General features: G+C 39.6%; 1 protein-coding gene across 1 annotated transcript in view; it reads right to left on the reverse strand.

Moving 5' to 3' along the window:
• LOC108883571 (neurocan core protein) overlaps window positions 1–6,107 on the reverse strand; it is a 40,502-nt gene extending 34,395 nt beyond the window's left edge. The window contains exon 1 of the mRNA XM_018676882.2: window positions 5,685–6,107. The gene's annotated coding sequence lies outside the window, so the exon portion shown is untranslated. The remainder of the gene's footprint in view (window positions 1–5,684) is intronic.
• Window positions 6,108–27,644: the final 21,537 nt, after the last annotated feature.

A 27,644-nucleotide genomic window follows, 5' to 3' on the forward strand; every position in this document is an offset into this window, starting at 1 on the left:
ATTCAGCATTGTACACATGTGCCCAAGAGGAAATATACTGATGTTTAATGCATGTATCACCAATGATTTGTTCATACCTGAGAGAGATTGACAGCTCTTATAACATCCATCTGTTTCCGACCTTCCTGTAGTGCTATTAAGCTGCTGTGGAGCCGCACTCAACAGACCTGCAGCAGATGATCTCAGTTATGCTCATTTTCTGTCTCCACCTCTTCATCCTCAGCCTCTTTCTGGCACCGCCATGTGTGTATTTGTGATGTGTGTGCATGAGAAAAGGTGTATGTTTGACTATGTGAGATTCAGTGTATGTTAGCCAACTGTGAGTTGGACTAAAAATCAATTTAAATACATTTGAATAAAATATGAGGAAGCCAAGTGTGCACATAAATGTGTGAGAACGGGGTATTGTAACATTGCTTTTAGAGGGAATAGAAACAGCAGCCTTGGTGGAATCAATCATCTCTAATTTCTGTAGTGCATTGTAAAGGATTAAATCACACTGGCATCAATTGATTTGTTAACAGCGAACCTTTTATTTAAGGAAGAGACATTTTTTACTTAAAGAAAGACATCACAGAAAGGCCAAACTGATTTGTTTTGCAAGAAAAATTATAAAGTCTGAGAAGAATTTGTCCGTGGAGTGATTTCATCCAGAGGAATCTATAGTGGGCCATTTCTGCCAGGGGAAATAAGAAAATGGATGAAAAGTTGACACTGACAAAGTTAATAATATTGATGGTGTGTCAAATTTTTAAGATACTGCAAAATATTGAATACGAAGTTTTGAGATACTAAATGTTTGACTTATTGTTTCATAACTTTGACTCATTATGCGATAATTATGACAAAAAATCATCATTTTGACTTACCATGACCTAATAGATTTCATGTTTTCTTTCCCTGGCCTAAATATACTCCCAGAGGATCCTTGACATGGCTTAGGCTAACAAAAAAAGATGCATTGTCAATTTCATGCAGTACTTTCCACAGAAATGTATCTGAAAGCACAAACTAAATACTGTCAAAGATCCCTTTTAAACCTGCTTTAATAGGTAATTTTGGGCTCATAGAGGCAGTACAACAAACTGCAAACACAATACTGACATATCAAAAACCTCTAAAGTAAATGGCAAACATTTTCTAATTTACATATCCAACAGACACAGAGCAAGTTTATTTATTTTGAGTCTTGTTACTGAACACCTGATCAATATAAGTACAATATTCACAGTTCTTTTAGCTCTGTTTTTGGCCCCCTCAGATTCTGAAGGAAATATCTGGCTCTTTAGCTGCTAAATGCTTCACTGTGTTCTTCACCAACCAGTTGCTAACTGTGTTTGTCTGCTGGTTGATACTGGACAGGAGTATCAGCTAAAAACAATGCTATGAGAGCAGTGTGAATGAATCAAAACAGTACAGATGCAGGCATGAAAACCAAAGCAATGAGCTGAAGGAGGCTAAAAATGCTCTGTATTGTATTACGTATAATTCATTGTTAGAATGAGAATATTGTATTAGAGCAGCTTTAATGAATAACTTCAATTGAAACTATGAGGTTCAAATGTATTGTAGGTAAAATGTTAATTTAAGTAAATAGAAATATTGAGGGGGATAATGATTTTAGAGGTCAGAGGTCATAAATATGCAACTTGGGGCTGTTGGTGTGTTGTCTGTGGCCGCTACGCCAGCTGTGTCTAAAAGAAGCCAGAGGTCAGAGGTGAAGGTTCAGAGGTTGGCTTTTGGTAACAAAGCCAATAAAGGATCAGGTGCATGAGACCCAGCACTCATCTCAAGTATATTAAAACTACAGCTCCACACACACTCTCACTGTTTGTCTTGGATCATCAGAGCCACCATAAAGGCCACAGTGAGGCCATATTTTCATCCACAGGAAAGAATAATAGACACAAACATAGACACAGTAGTGGGACTTCATCCAAGAATTCCTCATCTTCAATGATGTGCTGAGTCTGTGGACTATCAACTAGCCAAGGGGAAAAAAAGGGGGGAGAGAGAGAAAGCTCTGTCCTTCAAGTGTTTATCAGCAGTGCCAATACCCGCAGAGGCAGAAGCTGTCTCCTCATTCTCACATCAGCAGTTAACAATAACAAGAAATAATAGCTGAGAGGAGAAATTTCAAACACTGTGACATTAGGAAAAACATTTAAAAAGTAACACAACTGCAGTCTCTTTGAAAGTGACTAATCATTCAAATCTTCTCTACATTGCAGAGGCTAAAACTTTGGTGCTGCCTTAAAGAGCTGCTTCTTATCCAACTAAAGCCAAACATTTGTCTTCCACCAGTCACCACCACCTTAGAGGAGAGCTCCCCCCTGGCCAAAGACAAAGAGAGGGACCTCTCTCTCTTTGTGTGGGTGAGCTGTTCAGCTGTGGTCTCATCTACGCCTGTAATGATTGGTTTGGTGTGCTGCTTTAGTCCCTCCCAGGCTAAAGACTGAAGTTGATTGATGGAATGGTTTGTCCAATCCCTTTTGGGGTTTGCCATCTGGGGACTCGCTCGACGAAAGGGTTTCAATATTCCAGGGAGAGAGGGAGACAGAGTTGGACATTTATGTCCAAATGCAGCAGCTCAAAACACAAACTATTCACTGCTCTTTTCCTGTCTGACAAATGTCCGTGGCTGGGTCATTGGGCTCTGAGACTTGGGAGCTGTCCAGTGCTGAAAACGTGGGCAGTTTTTGCTCCAGTCACTGTGAAGTCATTGTTAGTCTAAAGCCTATTCCCCTTCTGGCTGTAAACACACCACAAAGTTCAAAGAGATCATAAAATTCCCACTTTAGTTCACAGTCTAGTTCACAGTTGGATCTGCTGTGTATGAATTACAGTTAGAGCAAAATAAAACAAGGGCTGCAGCAAAGAAATCTCATACATTTGCTGCATTGTGCAACACTACCCATCAGATTCTGATCCAAACTAAATCAAGCCATTTTCAGGGCAACATAACCATAAACCAACAAGCCTGTGGCTCCCTCAGAGGTGAAGCTTATTTTGATCATACCTAGGCCTCTATAAGTGAGTGGTGGTACTGTTTTGCATTTATATAGTGCCATTCTGTTAGCTATTAACACTGTATAAGGGGAGGGGGATACACCCCATAATCTCCTAAGTGACATATTAGAATGGGCACTTTCATACCATAGAGAATAATATCAAAGCCTGGCTGAGAATTACCTTTGGCTTCTACTGAAAATACACCATCAGCAAGGCTTTCAAAATACATTCATACCAGTAAACAGCAGGGCTAAACTGTCTCCTCTGATTCATTTCATTCTGAAAAACGGCTATTATATTTTAAGGCTGCCACTAAAGGTTATTTTCGTGATTGACTGATCTAGAAATCAGTCTATAAAATGTCAGAAAACAGTGAAATATAGTTTCCAAAAGACACAGTGATATCTTAAAATCTTTTTTTTAAACATTATTATTATTTATTTTGTTCGATCAGCAGTCTAAACCCCAAAGATATTCAGTCTCAGTCTTTGCGATTTAGAGGCTGCCAGCAAATGTTTGGCCTTTTGCTTGAAATGTAACTCAAATGATTAATCGATTATCAACACAGGTGCTGGTTAATTTACTGTCAATCAATTAATTGACTAATTATTTCTGCCCTTATCTTCATTACTGATAAATCTGCATCCTTTATTGTTGTATAAAATACTAGAAAATAAAGAAAAACTTGCCTGTCCTCTCCGACTAGACCTAAAGATATTCAGCTTACGACATCAGACAAAGGAAAACTGCAAATCCTATATGTGCTAGAACATTTACATTTTAACATTTTTGCTTGAACAATGACTCTAAATTTTTCTGTTGACTGACTGACTGATTAATTGACCAATCTTTCCGGCTCGACAGTATTTCATCTATTTAAAAGCATCTCACATGACTCTTTTTCCATCTTCCACTGATGCAAAGCGACTCCTCGAATTGCAGACGGCTCAGAGCCAGACATGATAAACAATACTGAGGCTGATTGAGTGCAAAGTGTGTAGCAACAGACAGCGAGGCAGCTGAACTAAGCTCGTACTCTATTTTAGAATCAGACCCTTTTGTTCCCCACAACACTGCTCTCTGATCCCTCAGCTCATATAAGTGCAGTCATCTACATATTCAGATGAACACACAAGCATTACAGACAAAACTACCGCATGCGTGCCGGGACACATGGATGCCCCCTGCCACTCTGCCCCAACACACACACACACACACACACACACACATACACACATCCGGACAGAATGAAAAATGCATGCTGTAAACTTTCAGATGGGTCTCAGCCTCATTCCCTACCATTCTCCTCATCCCACCAGCGCTACTTTCTCTGTTATCTCTCACACACATACATTTCCTCTCCCCTCTTCTTAAGCTCGTCCGTAATGTGGCATTGCCTAGTTAACCTCGTCCTGCTTTATGGCACTGACACACAGCTGGTGGTGGGCGCACTAACAAGGCCAGAGAAGAAAAGACTTGAACTCCTCCAGACTGGAGCGGTGAATAGAAACAGAATGGGCTTTAGTGGGCTGCAGGGGCTCTCATATTCTCAGACAATACAGCTCATTTGTCAAGGTGACCTGAACTGTTCTCTTCCTTCACTGTGATTTGTACTCGGCAGTGTTTGTTTACAGAGGGGGCAGTCATCAATATAAGACTCAAAGATCTGCTCACCTTCCTGGCACCAGGCAATCACTCATTTTACCATCATTTGGTCACTTTTTCCTGCCATTTTTCATTTGATGTAATCGAAACCAAAGCAAAGTTAGTTGTACAAAGCACGCAGACATGAGGTGCTATGATGTATATAGAATATTTACACTGCGTGAAGCAGCCAGCAGACAGACACCGTGATCACTGAAAATCCAGTTTCTGTGCACAGCGGTGTCTTTAATGTCATGCCCAGGTGACAGATCTGGAGGTGGACCAATATAAGATCTGATTTTGGCAGTTATTCAAAACATGGTGTTTGTTCACCAAAGGACTCAGATTTACATAATAGATTTCACAAACACCTGTTCAGGTGTTCAGATCTGCTTTGCATCACTCAACAGAAGGCACCCCCACCTTCCCCACCCCACCCCCTCTTTGATTTCTTTTTAATTCGGGCATCTGTAATAGGAAGATTTGGAAACCGCAGCACAAAGTTCTTGTTGATACGAAGACAAGATCTCTTGAGATGTAAAGGACGCACTAACAAGGTTACTTGGCGAGGTGATGATTTATGCATGCCCCTACATGGGTCGTAAATATAGACCAATATTAAAAGCTTTGACCTGTAAATAATTAAAGATATCCCAAACGGGTGCGATTTGTGTGAGGCTATGGCTGCGATCATGCGAGGGGGAAAGCACTGATTGGTCCACAGGAAATACTTATCACTTATTGCATATGCATATAATTAGATGTTGCATGGATGGGCAGTGGGAAAAGCGCTCCAAAATGCCTTTAAATTGACCTGCCCTGATTTTTGCTCCAGTTGAAGCAAAAGTGCGTTTTTTAAATTGAAGCCAATGAACTGAAGCACTTAAAAGCTTGTCTTCCAGCAGCTGAGCGGTCTCAGGAGCCTCCTGCCACCCGGTGACTTGAGATATGACACACTGACCAAATGATTGATTTCACAAAGCATGCACGCGAAGCAAATTATTCCTCTCTTTTTTTCTCACTCTTACCTTATCTGACAAAAACGAGGCGCGTCTTAATGGTGCAGTCCTCTGGAATGTGTGCGAAAGCTTTGCGCCTCAGTGCAGGTGCTCTCCAAAGCTCCCGGAGGGTGCAGAGACGGCACAACGACGAAACAAGGGTGAAACAGCACTTTGCGGAGGCAGAGGAGGACCGCGGGGTTCAGTGCCTGCACAGGCGCTCACAACGTCTTGGAGTTTACGCTCCTTCCTTCAGCGTTACCCCTCTCCTCACTGAGCAGCAGCAGCCGATGCTCCGCTCATCCTCACACACACACACACACACACACACACTGATGTCGGAATAGATGGGCACACACACACACGCGGGCGCTCGCACGCACACACATACCATGCACGCAAGGCAAGGTGCTCCCTCCGTCCCCTCCTCCTCCTCCTCCTCCTCGCCAGCAGCTACGCTGAGGGAGAGAAGCGAAATCAGATTGAACAAAGAGGCAAGCGGTGACGGGCAGACGGCTCCAGCGCCCCCATTCAAAGAGAGGGGGGGAGTGAGGGTGGTGGTGTGGATGGGAGGGGGAGGGTTAGAGGGTGAAAAGGGGCTTGGGGGGGTACTTTATATGACCATAATCCGATTCCTACATAAACCTCAAAGGTTGATCCGGTGTCTGTGAATTAAATTAGAATTTACACTTGAGCTTACAATGATGGTCTGACCATCAGTTAAACCCCCTTATACCCTCATGTCACATCCTCATATCCTCTGTTTCTGCACATTTACACACACACATACACACACACAACTTGTCCAATCACATACAACCCCTCAGACCCTTTACTGTATCTTACCCAATAAATGTACATAGGAATAACATTTGACTGATACTGAACAGACTTAATTATAACAACTGCTCAGTGAAAATGCAGCTGCCTCAGATGCATCTCACAACCTGGCAACTGCCAGCATGTCATCACTGCAGCAGGCTCAACAGAAACTCAACAGAATGTGTCTTTATTAGCACATTACAAAGAAAGGGAGGGGGGAGGCTTGTTTGTTGCTGGTGGCAGCTCTGGACCAAGGCCGTCTGACCACAGGTTCAGCTTCTACACTGATTCCTCTCAATGATAAAGTGAGTAGAGGAGCAGCAGACTCCTCTTTGTTATTCATCATACTGTAGGTCTGCAGTCTGTTGCTCTGTGCTCAAGATGGTTTTGAATTATGCATCTTCCCTTGTGTAATGGAGGCAGGAGTTGGTTTTGGAATCTTAATAGAGCCACTAATCATGGTAATCAGGATGACTCCAAACTAAAATCTTTATTTAAGGAAAGTGCCTCTGTAGTTCATTTCACTAATTCAAGTCTTAGGTTTATTTGGAGAATTTAGAGAGCTGCTGTGTGAGGATAACAGTGAAAGGTTTCTCTCAAACTTGGTCTGTCTGTGAGGACAGAGGGTCTTAAATAATAAGGATCAAAGTCATGTCTTGATAGTCAGGCAAGTGAGTTGGTTTTGAGCTTTTTGTAACCTTCATTTTAACCTCACTATTACCCAGCTGACCTGCCACTGGGCAAGTCATTAGAAACTCCTGCTGTATAACTTTATTCAGATTCTGCTGGAGAGGTCAAAGTTTCCAAATATACCAGGCTGGGTTTTGAGAAATGTATAAAAAAAAAAAAGGAAAGGAAGGACAAACCATCATGGAGAGCTCCAGCCTTGGCTTTAAATAATTCACTCAATGACTTGATAGATAATACAGAATATGATACTACCAGACACTGCAATAATGTATTTTTTTGACCACTGACACCAGCTGTAAACACACTACAAACTTTTATATTATCACATTATAGAGTTGTTGCTGTGAATGTGTGAACAAAATGTACACATCCAGTAGACATGGAGCATTTAATTGGAGTCATGTGTCTGGTTACCTCACAGTAAACTTTAGCTCTGTCTTCTCAGGGAAATTTCTGGTTCTTTTAATGCTAAATACTCGACTGTGTTCATTGGCTAGATCTAAATTCTGTCTGTAGTTTGGCAGTGGTAGCAGGAACAGTGGGTTTATCAGAGGTACTTCTGTGAAGACAACCGCCCGCTGTGGCCAGGACTGGAAATTGGCTGGATGAGAGCTTTGAGAGTGAACCAGTAAATAGTGAACAGTGCAGCTGTGCACCATAAAATCAAAACAATGGACTGAGAGACACTAAAACGCTGCATAGAGCTGAAGGAAACTGTTGAGTTGGTGATGGTTCCCTGTAGACTTGTCACTTAATTCATTATTAAACCAAACATATTAGTTACAGCAACTTTAATGATGCTATATGTAAGTTGATGCTATTGCTACATAGCCTATGTTAGCATTAACAGCTATTTACTTACCAGTCTAGAAGAAACACTGCAAGTTCAGCATCAAACTTGATTCCTTTACTCACCATGAGCTGCTTCAGTGGTGGAAAGCAATCCAAATGTAAACCCTTGTTTTGTTTCAGTTTCTGTCATTTCTTTTATTCTATTGAAGTTAGCATGCTAACCAGCTAGCCCCATCCCATCTCATAATACCACTTTGCGATAAAGACTCACCAGTCTGCCCTCAGTCCAACAGGACAGACTGTTGACATCTTGTCTTGTAAATGCAATAATGGCTGAAGCTCTTGGTAAGTAAACAGCTGCTAATGCTAACATTTGTTATTTGGAAAAAGCAAAAACCTACATATAGCACCCTTTAAAAGGAAAAGGGGAAATTGAGCATTGATAAAATGATGGTGGTGTTACCTAAGGCCAACAATACTGTGAGACATCTGAAGGCACAGGAGCTGTGCTGAAACACTCATTATACAGTATAGTGGTTTGAACTGTGATGTGTGTGTGTGGTTTTTTTTAGAAACTCAGAAGATAGAGACACTTCAGAGGAAATGAAGGCACCTGCAAAAATATGACACATCTTTATACTGTAGTGTGTTTCTACTCGTATTCCTATCGCTGAGGAATTTGGAGCTGACAATAAACAAGGTTGACTCTAGGGAGAAAGACTTGTTGTAATTCAGCTGGAAATTGATCCTCTGGAAATGAAGCTGAGGGCAGATCGTCTGTCCGCAGTGCCACTGATCAGTTTCCAGTCCACAGAGGTACGAGAGTTTCCAATAACAAGTATTGATTCAGTCCATTACTGTTACTGAACAGTGTAGATTTACAGTTTGTGGTCTTCTGACATAAATATTACAGAGATTTGTGGATAGTGTCTGATTTTCAGTCGTAACCTAGAATCTGCAGCACTGACAATGACGTAACTGCAAATATGAGATAAGTGCACCTCTGGTTGACACAAAAGCTTTTTGTTTTTGTCAGCACATAAATCTACAGGACTGAAGCGACTAGACAAGACAAGCTGGACGTGACAAGGAGGCCTGAGCCAGCTAAACATCTTCTAGGCAAATGTTGGATCCTTCATCCATCTAAATACCTCACCATGCTCTCTTGGTGTTCATGTGTTTTTCTTTGTTTCACAGTAACTGCACCAAGCACAAAAAAACATTCTTCCAAAAGCTCTATTTCGAATGCAAAAATTCTGATTAAACAAAGCTGTTGATGCTGTCTGATGTCTCAGAGAACATATTTTAGTCATATTTAATCGTATTTAGTGTGTAAACATACTTGCATTTGGGTTATTCTCTAATCCTGTTGCAAACGTTAGTTCTTGGCTCAGTTTTTCTGGCATCCAAACACAATGGCGTGTTTTGTATTACTTTTGTGAGACAAAGAAGAAAACGTATTCTACTTGCAGTCACTGACTCACACACACACACACACACACAGAGAGAGAGAGAGAGAGAGAGAGAGAGAAATACTAGCAGCAGTTAAAGCCCACCACTGACGCTCCTGATCCAGTCACTGTTTATTTTACAAGCAGGCACATTTACAGACAAGTTTGTTGACGGGGCCCTCATCGGCGCTGTGAGAGTGATGGGGGGAAAGCAGAGACAAACAGAGCAGTGGGAGATTCATCCGGCTCTTATTGCATCTCCAATTCCCTCAGAACACGACAGGGGGAGGAGCGGAAAAGAGATGCAGAGGCATTTAACACAACTCTTAACTCATTTACTGCAAAGGCCTCAGGGAACTGCTCCAGGGGACTCAGTCTGAACATGTGAAAACACCCCGAGATCATCAGTGCACCAGAGCTGACATTGCGGGATAAAGATGTTTGCTCTTTGCCATTTTTTAAATTTGTTTTTTAACTGCACAGCTGCAGCACAGTGGATGCTGTATTGACAAAACACAATAGATTATGAATATTGAACATATATTTCACTGCAGGAAGTGAAAATTTATATCTGAGCCTGTTTATGATCACATTTTAGGAGATTAAATATTGGATTACAGTTTTACAGCACATGTATTGCACATAGTCACCATGCACTCACTCACACACACACACACACACATACACATGCAAGGAGGTTTGGCTCAGCCTTAATGTGAGCTGTGACTTTTAGAAATGTCAGGCACCTTGCCAAACAGACAAACAATGTCAATCACTCTCCAGCAACGGAGCAACCATCCGCACACAATGGAGAACACACAATACACAAGGGAGGCCGGATGAGGATGATGACACAAAAACGACTTCTGGAACGCTATTATAGCTTCTTAACGGGAGCACAATAACACTGCCAAGTAACGCATGCTGCCCTCAGTAGGAAACAGAGCGTAATGAGGCTTTCAGTGGCGTCATGATTTCTCCACGCTGGTCCAGACTTGTGATGTGTTTAGGCTCCTGCGTTTGTTTATCATTATTTGCTGGGCAGACTCATTCTTCATGGGGTTGTTTTTATGGTGATGCTGTTAATGTGAAGAGATCAAACAAGCCAATAACCAGGCCACATGAAAAGAGGGGAAACAGGATCTCTCCCAGTAGAGAGAAGTCTAAACTAAACTGGATTTTATAAACTCCAACCTTTGTGCTGATAAAGCAGTTGTTCACACCACGCTGTGTTTAAGTGTCTCCGAGCCAAAAGGCCCCATCTGGGCGGCAGTACCGCAGTCATGGAGGAAGTCGGGGAGACGTGGTGGGCAACGATGTAAACCACATCTCCATACTGTCTACCCACAGGTCTGCTGGTTTATGTTTGTTTGGCCTAGTTTTCCTTTTGCCATGTCTGAAATATCAGTGTCGGTCGGTCTGTCTCTTGATTCATTGGTCCACAACTGTGGTCCAGACTAAAGTAGCTCCACAAGTACTGAATGCCATGAAAGTTGGTACAGATATTCGCTGTGCCCAGAGGATGTACTGTAATGACTTTGGTGATTCCATGACTTAGCACCACTGTGAGGATCCCATCACTCTTAGACTTAGTAAACGTTAGCTCTGACTCTTTGAGTCAATCATCTTGTTGCTGTCAAACTTTAAAACCTGTTCCTTTATCCATTGCTGTCAGCTGTAGTTCCATCCGCCTATTTCTTTAAGGTGAGCAAGCTCCTCCAGACATCCCTCCCCCCGGCAATGTTTTTCAACTCCTCCGGGGGGATCCTGAGATGTTCCCTGGCCAGATCAGATATATAATCCCTCCAGTGAGTTCTGGGTTTACCCTGGGGTCTCCTCCCAGTTAGACATACCCAGAAAACCTCCAAAGGAACAAGCCCCGGAGGCCTCCTAATCAGATGCCTGAACCAAATCAACCAGCTCTTTTTGAGGCGAAGGAGCAACAGTTCTACTCTGACCTCCCTCTGGTTACTTCGCTCAGGATATGATTAGCTGTCATTTCATTCGCCAATTGATGCGATGCACCTCCGCCCCCATTCATCTTCAGTTTTCATCAGAGCAGGGAACCAGTCCGCATCACATCCATTCAGATCTTCAGCTGAACTTGATCCTGGCTCTATTACCACCACCAGTTTCTAGACTCCCATCAGGGGGGATACTCCTGAACAGGTTATGATGTTCCTTCCTCCCCTTCCTTTGAGTCTTCCCTCCTGATTTAAATCACATTTTTCAACAGCATCTTGCGGTTGTAGTTTGGCAGATGGAGCTTGCTCAGTTGTCATGGAAATGGATCAGCTGTCATCACAAGATCAAAGAGGCCATTCACATCCAATACAAGACTCCATCTTTGATAAAAAATGGTTTATAAACTCTGCACACATATGACCACGTCAATGACCATGTTTATCCAAAATATAGAGAAATCACATGATGACAACTTAAACATCTCCATGACAACCAAGAAAACTCCACCTGGTGATGAATACTGTCAGATGTGTCTGAAAGCACCTGAAAAAAGTTTTTAAGAAGGGATGGAGCATGTCACTGGGATTAAAGCTGGAAATTCTCTTGATGTTAATGTAGAGAAGGTAAACATTAGTCAGTACTCAAAGAGAAGGGAGGTCTTGGCAGCCTGAAAAAGAGATGAGAAATTGTGAAGGCAAAAGAAGATCACAGTAATAGCAGTGGAGGGACTATTAGCAAACAAGAGAACAGAGAGTTTGGGGGAAGAGAGAAAAAAGCGATTATGAAGTCCCAAACCGAAAAGGGTTTTACAGTGATAATACAAGTGTTTGAGCTCCACGCTTCCGGGACAGAGTGAGACAATTTTTTTGGCAAAGCTTTCTGATCTTTGAAGTGTAGTGTTCAGTTCACATCTGTGCTTGTCTAACAGTTCAGCTGATGATGTGTGGGGGCTTTTAATTCAGACTGGATGACAGCTTTAACACACCCAACCCCCCAGCATGCAACATACACACACACACACACACACAGAAAAAAAAAACCTTTTACATGCTCAATTAGGCACTGATCTACCTTGGCAGTTAAAATTCAGGTCATGTGTGGAGGAGCATGTGTGTGTGTCTGTGTGTGTTGACGATGCTTGTACTCGTGTCTTTGTGTGTAACTGTGTACATTCTCATGCATGATTGGAGTGTGTAGGTATGACTAAAATTGTGTGTGTGTGTGTGTGTGTGTGTGTGTCCTTAATGAGCTCTCCTGTGCAGCATCTGTGGTCCGTGTCACACTCAGCCTTCGTCCTTCTCCTCCTCCCGCTTTCATCCGGTATCTGTGGCAGTTGCTGTCTTCACAGCAGCAGATAAAAACCATACAGCTTTGAAAGCAGGATGCTCTGTTGTCAAAGCTTTTGGCCATTTCACTATCCTTCACACACACACACACACACAGACACACAGACACACACAGGCACACAGTGAAGGTTTATTATGTTCATTCGCATCGCCCCCGATAGACAACATCACAAAAATATTCAAAGAGAAAAACATAATCACTCCTATGTACTCTTACAGACAGTCTACTCTGCCTTAATGCTGCTTTAACTCTTCTTTGCTATGCTCCACTCTATCCTGCTGGAACGTCACTGTACTCAGCTGTACTCCCCACCTTACAGTAACAACTAATCTAATCTCTTTACAATGCTTTAAAGAAAAACTACACTTTATTACAACATTTTATTTTCATACTTTCAGCCATCATTTCTGGCGGTTATGATGATGATTATTTTAATTGCTGCAATACGGCAACATTACACAAAAAATAATCCCAACGGGGCAACAAGCATTACCACGAGAAAGGCTGTTAACAAACCCTTATGTTAGCCGAATGTATTTATGAGAGAAATAAAAGACAAAAAGGAAAAATTAAAGCCATCTATTGTAAACATCCATCACAGCTTACAAACAAACTTCCTTATTTAATTTAGGCCTAATACATTTCTTGTGTAATGAGGGATTACTAGCAACATTATAGATTCTCCCTTTCTAGTTTTACTTACACATAATGTGGTAGCTAATCTGTCACAACAAATGGCTTGTTTGAAAACTTTGTGATCATCTGAATCAGCAGATCTCAGTAGCTACTTTGGTGAATGAGTACAGTCTTATGAAAGCTGCAAAAGTGAAATCAAAAGAAAAATAGTTTTCTTCTGCTTCAAAGGGTCCCCCCATGATTTAGTATTGCATTTCTATAAAGTTGGAGTTAGAAGCACGGAGAGAAATTAACGCACATCTCTCTGGACAATCACTGCCACCTTCAAACATTTGCACTCTACACTTTACATTTTAATTATGTATATCTATGTTCCTTGTAAATATAGTTTTTGCTTTTTGCTCTTTCTATTCCTTAGCCTTACTTCTACTTCTCTATATCTGTCTTTGTGTCTGATCATATTTACAATAAAGTGTTCTCAGAGTTTTGGACCCGACTGTAGTCAACACCCTTTAAAGTCCAAGGTATGGGTCAGGCTCCAAAACACTGGATCCTACATTTCCCATAATGCAACTTAATAGCATCTTTCATTAGACCTTCCCAGCCTAAAAAATACCCACTTACTTCAGACTTCACACCTCCAGTTTGTAAAGCAAATTTTCTGTTTAAAAATGGAAAATCTTAGTCCCAGCCTGAAATGACCCTAACAACATCACTATGACCTCATCAGGGTTATTTTCTCAGACTTTAAAAGAGCTGCTTTTACAGGGTGTGTGATATAGTGTCTTGTAAACTTAAATTAATTTGTAATTTAAATTGTGACCCTTTAACTAATGTACTGTAACCCTGCTCTATTTTCTGAACTCCTCCACTCCTCCAGCTCAGCTTTACTCACTCATAATTCCACACAATGAAAATTATAACATAATGAAAGAACCAAACAAGTAGGTGAGCTTTTTAGTTCTTCATTGCTGCAGGTAAGACTTGCCCCAGTTGGTCTGATAATAGCGTTTCAGTCTTATTGCCTCACTCTGCCTTCTTGACACTGAGAGGAATCCGACTAAATGATCAAGTAGATCTGCAGACTCACTCCTTAACCTACTTTACTCCAGTTTTAACCCTGTTACATCACCCAGGTCTTTTGTGTGTTTTTTTTTATTTTTTATTCCAGCCTCATTCAAGCAAGTTGCAAAAAAAAATGCTCCACTTTCTGTGTCTGCCGATGACGCTTCACAATGTTCAAGGACTATATTTCATAACAGAGTAAACATCTCTCATGAAGCCTTTCATAATGCCCTGTTCCTGTCTCTTATCAGTCTTCTCTCTACTGCTTCCCACTGAAATGAAAAACATGGACCATAGCTGCTTCCACTCACTGCATGCAAACACAGAATGCACTTGCAAAGAAATGCATGTAATTCATTGTGTAGGTAAAGGGGGTGCTGGTTTTAGCCCAGGAGTAAGAAGAAAGAGAAAGCTAATCAGATCAAATTATAATATAAAGGCCATAACAGAGTGCCTCCAGAGAGTAAACTGTAATGCACAGCAGACCTATCAGGGGAATACTGCTAAAATAAATTGGATATAAAGAACAATTTCACAGTATTTAGCTGTGTGAAATAAGGCACCCTCTATAAAAATGTTGTGGAATAAAAAAAAAAATGCAGGCGTAGCTATAATACTGTTTTGTTTGTGACGATTAGATTTTTCTTACAAAACCTGAATTTTAACTCTGAAAACATTAACACTAACTCCCTGCTGTATGTATGTGTGTGTGTGTGTGTGTGTGTGTGACTCTTTCACACACACCAACGTTTAACAGCTCTGATGAAAATGCCCATCTGTTTGTTTTTCCTAATTGCAACACATTTGGCTTGTCAGAACATTAACACAGCGTGAATCCAACATATTTTTTGTGGAACATAACTCCATTAGAGATATTATGCATCTTGAAGACACGTGATTATGAAGAGAGCCAGTTAGCACTACGCAATCCCATACAGACTCCAGCTTTGGTCACTTTGGGGCAGCAAAAACATGTTGTACATGTAAGAGCAAAATTTATCATTCTCTTGATTAAGGTAATACCACAGTGTAAGAGCTGAGTAATTGCTTCCTGTCTCGTGTGCAACAGGCCCTGTAGGGACTGAGATGCTAGTTAGATGTGTTTCATTAACCCTTACCGACTGTTGGCAGTTAGTCCATCTTAACTCCCGCTGTCATGGCTTATCCTGATACTTTGTGCACATCATAATTAGTGTGCCTGGTAAAAATGCCACCCTTGTTACTCACCATTAGCCCTGACTGTGCTCAAGGCCAGGGAAGGAGTGCATTCAGTTTTTTTTCCATGTAGCTATCCAATCTTTACATGTGTTTACATTGTACTCTATCGTTTGATTCAACCTTTATTAAATCACAAAAGACGACATGTGTTGAATAATCATTTATTCATTTCTTCCTTGACAGTAAACACAACACAGACATATCACCTTTTAAATTGTTACAGCAAATTTGTTAGCAAACAGTTGCTTAGATACACATCCAGCAGCCACAGAGCAACATAATCATTCATTTGGTGTCACGTGGCAAATGCTAGTACAATATTCACTCTCTTTTAGCTCTGTTTTTGGTCTCCACCAACTCCTGAGGCAAATATCTGGCTTTTTAGCTGCTTCACTGTGTTCATTAGCTAGTCACTAGCTGTGTTTGTCCACTGTTTGGTGCTGAGCAGGTTAGTCCATTAAGTTTTTTAGAGCTTTTCAATGAAAATAGCTGCCTTTTGTGACCAAAAATGTCTCTATGAGAGCAGTGAGAATAAACCAACCTTCTGTTAGGCTGAGTGGAGCTGCAGATTCAGATGAAAGTTATCTAAATTATCATCTAAATTATCATCAGTGAGTGCACCCTTTTTCATATCGTTCACGGTGTTTTCACATTGTCATTTGATACACTGAGAGCCAGTCTAGCTATTTCCCCTTGTTTCCAGTCCTTTGCTAACCTAAGCTAACTATTAATTAACAACCCTGTCCTCTGAGCCTGCACTAGAAGACAAATAGGTGTATTTCCCAAAATGTTGAATGATTCAATCAAAAATTTGCCCTTCATGCCTCATTGTCATTCCAAGCAACTGGGTCGTCCTTCATTTGTTCACTAGACCCTTAACATCTTTCTCCTCTGCCTCTATTGTGTCTGGCAACATGTTGTGTGAGGATTATGCAGACAGGCCTGTAAATCCTTCAGCAGCAGAAATATCCATGCTTCACACAGCTGTTTTGTCCTTGACTGAATGCTCAGACACCTTAAAGCAGAGGAGCAGCACATACACATTTATTCTCTCCCATATTTTATTGATCTTTAGGTTTGAAGCTTGTACACCGACACACCGACACACACACGCACACACACTTACACACACCTGGCCAGCTGGCTAACAATCCCATTGATTACAGTGCGACGCTGGTCTTTAACCTCCTGGGTAAAAAGGCCAGTCTAATTGAAACCTCAGCAGCCTCAGGAGAGCTGAACTGTGCTGAACTGTGACATTCACTGAGTCCTGATATCAGGTCTCCTCCTTTTGCCCTCTGTCTCCCTGCTCTGCAGCACTGTGCCACTAATGGTCTCATCACTGCAATGGAACTGCAACTGTTTCTCACATCACACAGCTCCCTTTCTTGCTCCCCGCTGTCATTTCTGTGCTAATAAATGTTTGGAGGAACTTTCTTGAAGGGCACCAAGTTGCGGCAGCTTGTCCTCGGTGTTCCAGTAAATTACACCTCAGAGTCGGCTCGACTCAACTGACAGACAGAAAGTGATGAGCAAGGCTTCTCAAACTTTAGTAACACCCCTGACAAGGAAGACTTCTTGATGACACTGGGCAGACTGAATTAAATTTGTAAGAAAAAAAAACCTTGAGAAGTTTCTGGACTGAAAACCAGGAAACTTGTTAGGGTGAAAACTTCTCCTATGCCCTTCCCCTCTCGACAAAGCAGAAAAATGTTTTAATCTAGTTCATCTTTCACCTGTGACTTAATGTAACTTCACATGAGGGCACAAGAAAAGGAGAGAATTCAGGGTGATGGTGCAGCAGCTCAGATAGTGAGGTTTTAGGGCCATCTAGTGGATTTAAATGGTGTCACATCAACTCATAGCCCAAGCAAGTACGTAAACCTTTCTGATTAGAGCCTCTCAAAACAGAAGAGGAAGACAGCGGGAAAGCGGGAGTCAAAGGTGTCAGAGAGGACAAGATACAAAACAAGAAAACACCCCCAAAAAATTAAAGGTTAGAAGAAGAGAAAGAGAGAGCTAAAGAAAACCAATACTTTGCAGATGCAGGTTTTTCCTTCTCCCCTGTCCCACTGGATCAGTTTATACATATAATCAGTAAATATAGAACATGTGACATGGTTAATGTTGGTTGTCACTTCTTGAATGAAACATAGGAGTGAACAGAGATGTTTTTTTACTTGTTTTTTTATTTTGAAATTTACTTACTTTGCTTGCTTACTTACTTACTTACTTACGTATCCACTACTAAGGAAGTTCACAGCTTTTATTCAGTGGTGGAAAGTAGCAAAGTACATTTAGTCAAGTATTGTACTAAGGTACAAATATAATGTGTTTTTACTTTATTTGAATATTTGCATTTTATCCTACTTTATACTGCTACTTCACTATATTTCAGAATAAAATATTGTACTTTTTCCTCAGCTACACAAAACATTGTACAAAACATTTAATGAACTTAGAATATGGTGCGTTGTTATAGACTAAACTAATGAACATTATAATCCACCTTCAACTACAACAGTAAAATGATACTAAAACATTAATACATCAGTAATAATCATAATATAACACAGTACAGCATTCACAGGGCCATTTCCTCGCAGCATTTGGTACACTTATGTTTAATACCTGAAGTACATTTGCTAACAATACTTATGTATATTTACCTAGGTAATATTTTCAGTGTGGAAACTCTTACTTGTAATTAAGTACTTAAGTACTTTTACTTAAGTAAAGAAGCTGAATACATCCTCCACCACTGTATGATGCAGGGTTGTAGATTAAACTAGTTAAAACCAAACAGTTGTCTATAGAAATAAAAAGCTGTTTACATGTTATTAATAAATTCACATGTATGTATATTTTGTACATGTGAACACATAGAAACTGTTGTAAGTTATTCTAAACATTATGTGAGAAGCAGAGGTCACAGATAAGAGCCTCAGTTATCAATCAGAGTTTCCTCTGCTATTCACATCTTGTCCAACAGGGGTCATCCACTGCCTCTGTAGCTCCCTCCTCATGTGGCTCTCTCCCCCTCAGATGGAGCTGCACTCCACCTCCCATTCATCAATCTTCTTTTATTCACAGTGACAAAAGAGACATCAAATAGGGAGGTGTGGGAAAACACAACAATGCATTTCAGAACACAGACACTGGCTAATATATGCAAAGTGGGAATAAAGCAAGTCCAGGCCCTCAGTGTGTGTGTGTGTGTGTGTGTGTGTGTGTGTCTGTAAATTGTTGAGTATTTATAATTTGTTTTGCCTTTTCTTGCATTTCTGTTTTTGAGCAAAAGCACTGAAATTCGACCACAAAAATTTACAAATTCGAATTAAATATAAATAAAAAAAAATTAAACGAATAAAATCTGCATGAATTTCTTACAAAGTCAAGCGGGGCTGATGAAACAGGGACCAGCACTCGCACAGTGATACAGTATTCTTGCAAATTGTGCTCGCTTTCTGCCATTTTTGTCAGTCTCACAGGATCTGCATCCACAGTCCACGAAATTAACCTAAAGTGATCTGTCTCTCTCCTGGCTGGCTGCTCGCTGTTTCCCACCCAAATCAAAAGGGGCGAGTCGTGGGGGGTCATGTCTGGCCACCCCTCAGGAGAATAACGGGGTCTCTGTCTGCCCCCCAAACCACCAACGGTTCTCCATGGTCCCTATGGCAACAGCCAAGGACCCTGGAAGGCCCCCAGACTGGGGCGTCCAAGCAGATGCCCATAATTAACGTTGCTATACGGAGGTGTCAGTCCTGCCAGTCTGCCTTACATGGAGGCAGACCCTCTCCCAGACCTGTCAGAGGCCCATAGGGCTGGGTGAAAAATGACTGCCCTGCAGTGTTTGTGTGTGTGTATGAATGTGTGGTGGGCTGGGGGTGGGTAATGTCTGCCCACCAGTGTCTGCCAAGTCCTGCTAAAGACCAGGCTGACCATCACAGTGGCACAATATAAAAGGGATTTTTTTTTCTCTCCAGCTTCCTCCAGAAGAAACAGTTTAAAATCTGGTGAAGTGACATTTTGCATCATGGACACTGAAACTAAACAGAACAATAAAGCAGCTTTAAATCACTGAAATCATTAGTACCTATATTACATGTGTTATAACATTACCTTGGTGCACTCTGTTGTATATATGTTAAGTTAATGTTCTCACTGACATGCCGTCCTGACGCTGACTGACTGGCTGTCTGGCTTACACGGTTGGCTGAAGATGAGATTGTGTCTCATCCTCACATACATCCAGACTAAAGCTATGGAGGACCACATCAGAGCTCGCCATAAGTACTGAAACAACCAGACCTTGGTAATACTGATTAGACATTAATCATTTTACTAGTATTTTACAGACGAGGTGTTATTGCTCCTAAAAAACAAAAACACCACTTTTGTGGGTTTTTTTTAAACTATGTTAAAAAATAAAAAGCCTGGAAACTGATGAGGATCAGATTACCATGACATATTATGTCTGACAGCAGTTTGTTTTAACCCCAGACATTTACAAGCAGTTTATAAACCAATGGTAAATGGTTTATAACACACTACTACATAATTCTAAGCAGATGTAAATACTTTTGAAAGAATTTATGACCATATTTTAACTTCTCCTATGAGGCATCTGTAACTGGGGTATAAACAGATAAAAAATGATCATATTTCATATTCATATATATACATTTATTAATGAGACGAATGTGTTTTTAATATACACTGTTGCCCATAAAGTTGGAATAATTTTTTCAGACACATTCCTCTTTTTATTCCTATTTATACACATCAGTAATCACCTTTGACCAGGTGCAGTGATTACATACTGAGTCCCAGTTACCAATTTTGTTTTGAGAAGATATACACTTTATCTATCAAGAATAAATCACATTGTCACAATCATTGCATGAGAAGAGGTAAAACATATTTTATTCCAACTTTATGGTTAACAGTGTATTTGTTAACAGTCGCCTTCCAGTGACTGATGTGTACATGTTAATAAATGCTTTGCAACACACTTGGACAACACATGGATGTGTTGCCATGTATCATTTTATGAGATTAAGGCTGTGTAAGAATTTCTTAATTGTTAATATACAGATACCTCATAGGTCTATGATAATAAACATTTAAAAATGTCCAGACATCTGCTTACAAGTACAGTGTGCTGTAAACCATTCAAAGTGTACACATACTGCTTTTTACATGTGGGGTCAAAATAAAGTGTTGTTTTTTCCACGGACTAAAATGATAACAATATAAAAATTATCATCTGCTTTTCTTGCTTCATAAACCAGTTACAGACTCATTGACCCACTGAAATGACATCACCGCTGTGGTTTCCTGCCTCCACAGGTCAACTGATCAGCACTGATTGGGTTAAAGACACATCCGCCTGCTGTCCGGCAAGTGACACCAAAGGTCACCCAATGCACTGCCCACAAGTCCACGAGTTCATCAACAGCCCCCGTGGTCAGTGGCACACTCTGCAGCTCAGGGTGGGGGGTGGGGGGTGGTGTTGTGGGGGTCAGGATTTCACCTCACCTCTGACCTGGCCGGCCCTCTTTGTCGTCATTACATAATAAGATGTTTCCTTCCACACTGATGAATCTGTTTCTCTTAGCAGGACCACAGAGAGTTGTATAAGCAAAATGTCTTTATGAGGTTGTTCAGCCGTTAAAGCCAGAGTGAAGAGGTCTGTAAAGAGGAGGCTATTGAACAAGTATATGGGCTTGTAAATGTGGAACAATAGTAAAGCTACAAGCTGGTTCACAGGTTCAGTTTGAGTTTATTTTTGTTTTTTTTAGCTAATCTGTGTTGACCACAGTTGTTTATTCCATGCCTCACAATCTAAATACAATCAATGATATTTCAATACAATAACAGATGTTTGCACATTATGTAGCACAATGAAAAATACATCTTAAAATCTGACATAAAACTACGACTGTAGGTGAAATAAAGATAATAGTGGAATAACGTCCTGATACCTCCTCCTAAAACTCTTTACTTCATGATCACAGACAAGAGCTGGAGAATTCAAAATCATGAGTGAGGGATTTATTCCCCTGGGGGTCGTGGGATCAGCGAGCCAGACACCGTTTTATGGGACCTCAAAATGCAGGAACATGGGGAGGTGGGACGGGGCCGTCTGGGACTGAGCCAGCGAATTATACTCCGGCTAGACACCATCACACACTTACATGCCACTTACATGTGGGAATCTTCTGCTGCTGGAGTCAGACTCAGACTGAGGTCCTGCTCATGTGCACAGACACCTGGTGTTGTCTGAAGTGACTAGAGTGGGGGGCTGACAAGAAGCTGAAGCTGATTTACACCTTTTCATTTTAATGTTGTAAAATATAAATACATGAATAAATAATGCTTGAAGAGTGGGTTTGAACTACAATGAAAACACTGTGTATGTGCAAATAGAGCAATAAGACTTTAGAGTGCTGAATTATGTTTTACTTTTTTTATGCTTTTGAAATTATTCTGAATTAATCTTTTTCATATTCTTTATCACGACAGACCACAAAATATCCAGTACACTGTAAAAACTAATCTACCATAAACTGTCTTTTTGAAGAAAACTGACACAGTTGTAAACATATCTGTGAATTAACATGCAAGTGCCAATTGACTGCGAGACGCTGTTTAGTCAAGGATCATGTGTAGGCATCGTTACAACCGCGGCTGTAAAAATATGCATCATTACAAAGGCTTAAATGAAAAGAACAGGTAGGTTGTGTGCTTCTGTGTGGATAACAGCATATTATGAATGTAAATGTAAAACTTGAGTTTTAGAAGACTGTGTAAGCCCATCATTCTTATGAGCATTTATTTATTTCCAAAATGTTTCTTTTTTTTCTTTCAGATATTCGTCAGATTTGGTTTCTGCCTTTTAACAACAAAACTCTTCAACTTTTAACATTAACTCTGCTGTCCTGTCGGGAAAATTTATGTTGCCACCATGAAACTGGAACATAAGATACATAAAACATAATAAAACATATACATATAACTGTGTGCTAAAACCTCCCACATAAACGTCTGCAAAATAAAACAGTGGAACAAGCAGTTTATTGCAGATAGGTTTTTTTCTCTTGTTACTGGAGGTCAAAATAAATGTATCTGAGACATGATGTCAGTCAACAGCCCACTCATTCACATTCACTACATGTAAAGTATTAGTGTTATTATTTGTCCAGATGCATTAAGCTACTGCAGCAATTAACTGTACAAAAGGAGCTCCTTCTTGCTCCTCCAGTGCTTAAAAAGTGTTCAGACATCAGTTTCCCTGTGGCTAAAAAAGCAGTATTGATAGTTTTTTCCAAAATGAACCAGACTAACAAAATTATTTTAAACTTTTTTTCATCATTTCATTTGATGCTTTTATTTTATTTCAATGACTTTCCCTTTTATTCTTGTTAACATTTTTACACGCTCATTGTTGTTTGCTGCATGTGTTACTTCATAAAGAAGAAAAATTGTATCAATTGGGAGACAATAGGGGGCAATAATTAATGTGCATTATATGAGCAAGTGTGATCTATGTGTGTTTTTTGTTTATATTTAGGTCCACTATGATGAGTTAGTCTAGTCAAAGAAAATCCAACAGAAAAAGGTTCCTTTACAAGAAAATGGGTGTTAAAAGATATATAGCCCATAAATCTTTAAATGGAGACACAAAAGGAAACACTGTAGCTGTTTAAAGGAGGATGACATTTTTTGTTTGAGGAAACAATTTAAAATAAAATTGAAGGTGTTTTTTTTATTGTTATTTTTATTTACTCTTCCAGTAAAAGTGAAAACAGCAGCAGCCTCTTTGCTCTGCCGTTTGTTTCAGTGTTGGTGACAGCCTCACAGTCAGCCTATCTATCTATCCATCTATCTGCAGCTGCATTTGAATACAAGGTGACGAACTCTCCCACGGCGGGGAGCGCGCGCCTTTTTGGAATTAGCCACGCGGCACGCCTCGCATAGTAATGGTGGCTCGCGCTTTGAGCTTGAACTTGACCGCAGGAATGCGGCTCGTGGGAACGCAGGCTCGGGGGTGCCCTCCTCTATTCACGGCGCGCAGGTCGGTGTCAGCTCTGATTATCATAAAACCCAGCCTGCTTCAAATTAAGGCACGAGGGCTCCGGGCTCCCTCTTTCACACCAGGCCGAGGAGGAATTAACAGGTCTCTGCAGGAGCCTGCTGTGGTAAGAAGTTTCTCAGTTTCTATATTCACACAACATTTGCTACGACTTTATAGCAACACTTCTCATGCTAATGATACATTCGTACACAACAGTTTTTTAACACTGTGACAGAAGTTATAACATCTTTAAAGTGTTTTATATCTCCTGAAACTGCTGTACAATAAGTCTTTGTCAACACGCTGTTTTTCTTTTTTTAATTTTACTACAGCAACTTTTTTGCATCCTTTTAAAAATATGAACTGACCCATTTCAAAATAGATTCTTTTATTTTAAGTGTTTTTCTAAAGGAATTCTCAAAGTTTAGGTGTTACTGACCTTTGGCTATGAGTAACGTGGCCATAGTCAGAATAAATAAGTCTGCACCTTTGTGCATCAGACTAATTTTGTTTCATTAACTGTCTCATGCACAGAACATACTGCAGGTCTCAGTATGCACTAAGCATTAAGCAGAGTTTTCTCAGGATCTTTTCTTTCCCAATATCACAGATTTTTTAAATGTAATTTGGCAGAGACAGTACACTTGTGATTCATAGTAGAACATATTAATTTCCTTTTTAATGCATTGTATTATCATTCATTATAAACAGTGCAGGCTACATTTAGAAACTTTTTGTTTGTTTAGTTTTAATCTTTTATATTTACATATATTTGTATTTATTTAAGTTCCTGTCTCCTCTTTGTCAAACTTTTAAAACACAATCTTAACAATTCTGTTTTCTGTCAGTGGTAAACTAATGTATTCACTCAGTATTTTACAACCCAGTCCATAAAAATGCAAAAATAAACAAGACTTAAAATAACAGAGAAAAATGGCAGTCATAATTTAAAATAAATAGATTAGCTGTATTTTTTCTGACAGAATTTAAATCCATGTGTGTTTCCTCTATGATTTAACATCTAAATTCTTCTTATACAGGCCAAACCTGAGCCTGATGCTGAGTATTGGACCGAGTGGATTCACTGTAAAATATGAGGCCTGTGAGCTTTAATGTGATTCATTAACACTGATACTGTACACAGCAGAGACACGGCCTGAAAAGACGTGAAACACTGAAATATTTCTGGTACTGATCATTCTCATTCACCTTCTGATTTAACATTTAATTCAAGAGTTAGACACAATGTGAAAAATATATAATATAATAATATGTATAAAATTCACAACAATACAGAGGCCCATGCTGGAGAAAGGAAAATTAATATGGTGGTTTATATTTACTTTACTAAAATGTCTAATTTAAGATCAGACAATATTCAGTCACATACATGTCATATATTCAAAAGCTGGAAAATATAACCTACATCAATTCTTCTTCATTTCTCTGTCATTCTCAAGGTTATAATCATTACAAAAAAATCAAAAGGAGAAAAACTTTTCCACAGATTTAGTTCTGTACAACTGTGGCATATATACAGAATATACAGAAAACTTGAAATTAAATTTTACTCCGAATGAACGTGTTTTTACTGCACATATGTCACATACTGTCCGATACAGTTTATTCCCTTTGCCTCGTAATGAGCATTTAATGAAATGTGTCACTAGAGTGTGGAGAACTTTTCTGATCCGACGTCAGAGATAAAGTGAAACTACTGTAAGATACAAAAAGATAAACAAATCAGAACATAAAGAGCAGGTTAATGAATAGACATTTGGTAACACAAAATCCCATTGTTTATTATCCAAATTTATTTTCAGTCATCAAGATAAGTTGAATAAATAATTCAAACAATAAGTATTTAACAACTTTAAATTTACAGAGTTGGCTGAATGAACAGAGTGATGGTTTGTTGTTAAATCGTACAGGTAGAGCGTGTTGAGTTAGTTTTTATTTTTTTTAAAAGTCAGATACTTCTAACATCATAAATGATAATACAGGACATTTAGCCTGACAGTCTGTAATAATAGGAATCATGCTTTTAAAAATTACAATTAAAGAAAATGATGTATCTAAAATAACAACATGTCAGCCTCATGGGTGCTGGAAAAAGTTCTAATATAAATTCAGTTTTGAATTAATCAGGATCATCTAGACAGACTGGTACTATCCACAGAATAGATAAGATATATAATGTGAATTTAAATCACACTTAACATCTAGGTTTTATCAACATGGGTTGTTTGTTCATGATATATAATATACTACTACTACTGTAACCACCACTGATATAATAATAATAATAATAATAATAATAATAATAATAATAATAATAATAATAATAAACCCTTTACAATATGAAATATATTGACCTTTATTTCAATCAGTCTTTTCACTTCCTGTCCTTTATTCCAGTTCATTTTCAACAGGTGAACTTGTCTGATAAAAGCTAAATGTTTCTCTAATGTAACATGTAAATTTACTTAATATAAAACTTATTTAGAACACCATTCACCCACATTTATTATTCAAACACAGTAAAGCCGGTTTCTGATTATGGCTTTAGTAACACCACTGTTTTCATTGTGGTCTAAACTCTAAAATAAACAACATTTGCTTGTAATTAGAAAACACATTTTTAGTGCATAAAGGAGATGACTGTCCATTAAATTCTACAATTTAATGTTACTGTGTTTTCACTAAATACTCAGAATTTGTCTTCACCAGAAAAAGTTTTAGGTTTCTCACATTGTATTATTATTATATTATTCTTTCTTTTTATACCCAAACAAGCACACACGAGCTTCATTCAATAGATAAATATCCTTTAAAAACACAATTATAGTAACTGTACAGTAAGCAGCTTGGACGAGGTGATGTAGCTTCTTCTCACCAACGTGTGTCGCTGTTTCCTCCTGTAGATGCTTTTTTTTTTTTTTTTTTTTTTTTTTTTACTGTATACTGTATTTCTTCAGTTTACACATGTGCCTTTTAAAACGAAACACGAGCTCGCAGCGTGTCGTTTGGTTTTAAGATCCAACTCGTTAAAATCCACTTCTTCTTCCTGCTCCTGAGACAGACACAACCTGTTGTCTCTCCAGGTGAGAAACGGCCAATAATATCTGATCAGTATTTATTATTCCAATGTAAATAACAGGCTCGTCTGTCATAGGTCGATCATAAACCCTCTGTAGATCCAACATGTATTATTGTAAAGTAGCTACATATATTATACAGCCCTGGACTATTTTCTTCTATATTTAGGATCAGCATCTGCATCCCATTTGTAACACTAAAACAGTAATCTGAGACATTTCCTGTGATTGCTGCATGCTTTGTCTTCACTGTGTCGTTCTGTATGTGTGGGAATATGGAGAATAAATAACATGAAAACGAAGGATGAACCGAGCCCAACTTTATGAATGACTTCTCCTCTGGTCGTATAAAAATGGTACATTTGAATTAATAATTCATATCGTACATTATATTAATGAGGCAAGTTTGGGCTCTGTAAAATACGCATTTTGAGAAAAGTTACACAAATTAGTCAAATGATTTCCCCAAAGAAAATAGTCTAACTATTTGTCTATAATTCTGAGCTGAGGGTTTTACATTAACAACCTTAATCAAAACTACATCGATATGTTTTGGGTGCGATTCTGATTTCTAGTTGAAAATAAAACCGGCAACAACCAACTCTCACGTTGTTTTATATTCCCCGTTTATTCCTCCCCAAAATATATAGGGCCTGTTTGACAAATTTGATAGGCCCTCTATTCCCTCCTCCTCCATCCTCCTCATCCTCCTCCTCCTCCCTCCCTCCCTCCCCTCCTCGCCTCTCTCGCTGTCTGCAGCCGCAGCTCTCCCACTCCTCCTGTCTGACCCGCTTTATCCGGTAAGAGAGGTTTTTTTTTTCCTTCT

Source organism: Lates calcarifer, linkage group LG4 (assembly GCF_001640805.2).
Source record: "Lates calcarifer isolate ASB-BC8 linkage group LG4, TLL_Latcal_v3, whole genome shotgun sequence".
NCBI classification, from domain to species: Eukaryota; Metazoa; Chordata; class Actinopteri; family Centropomidae; genus Lates; species Lates calcarifer.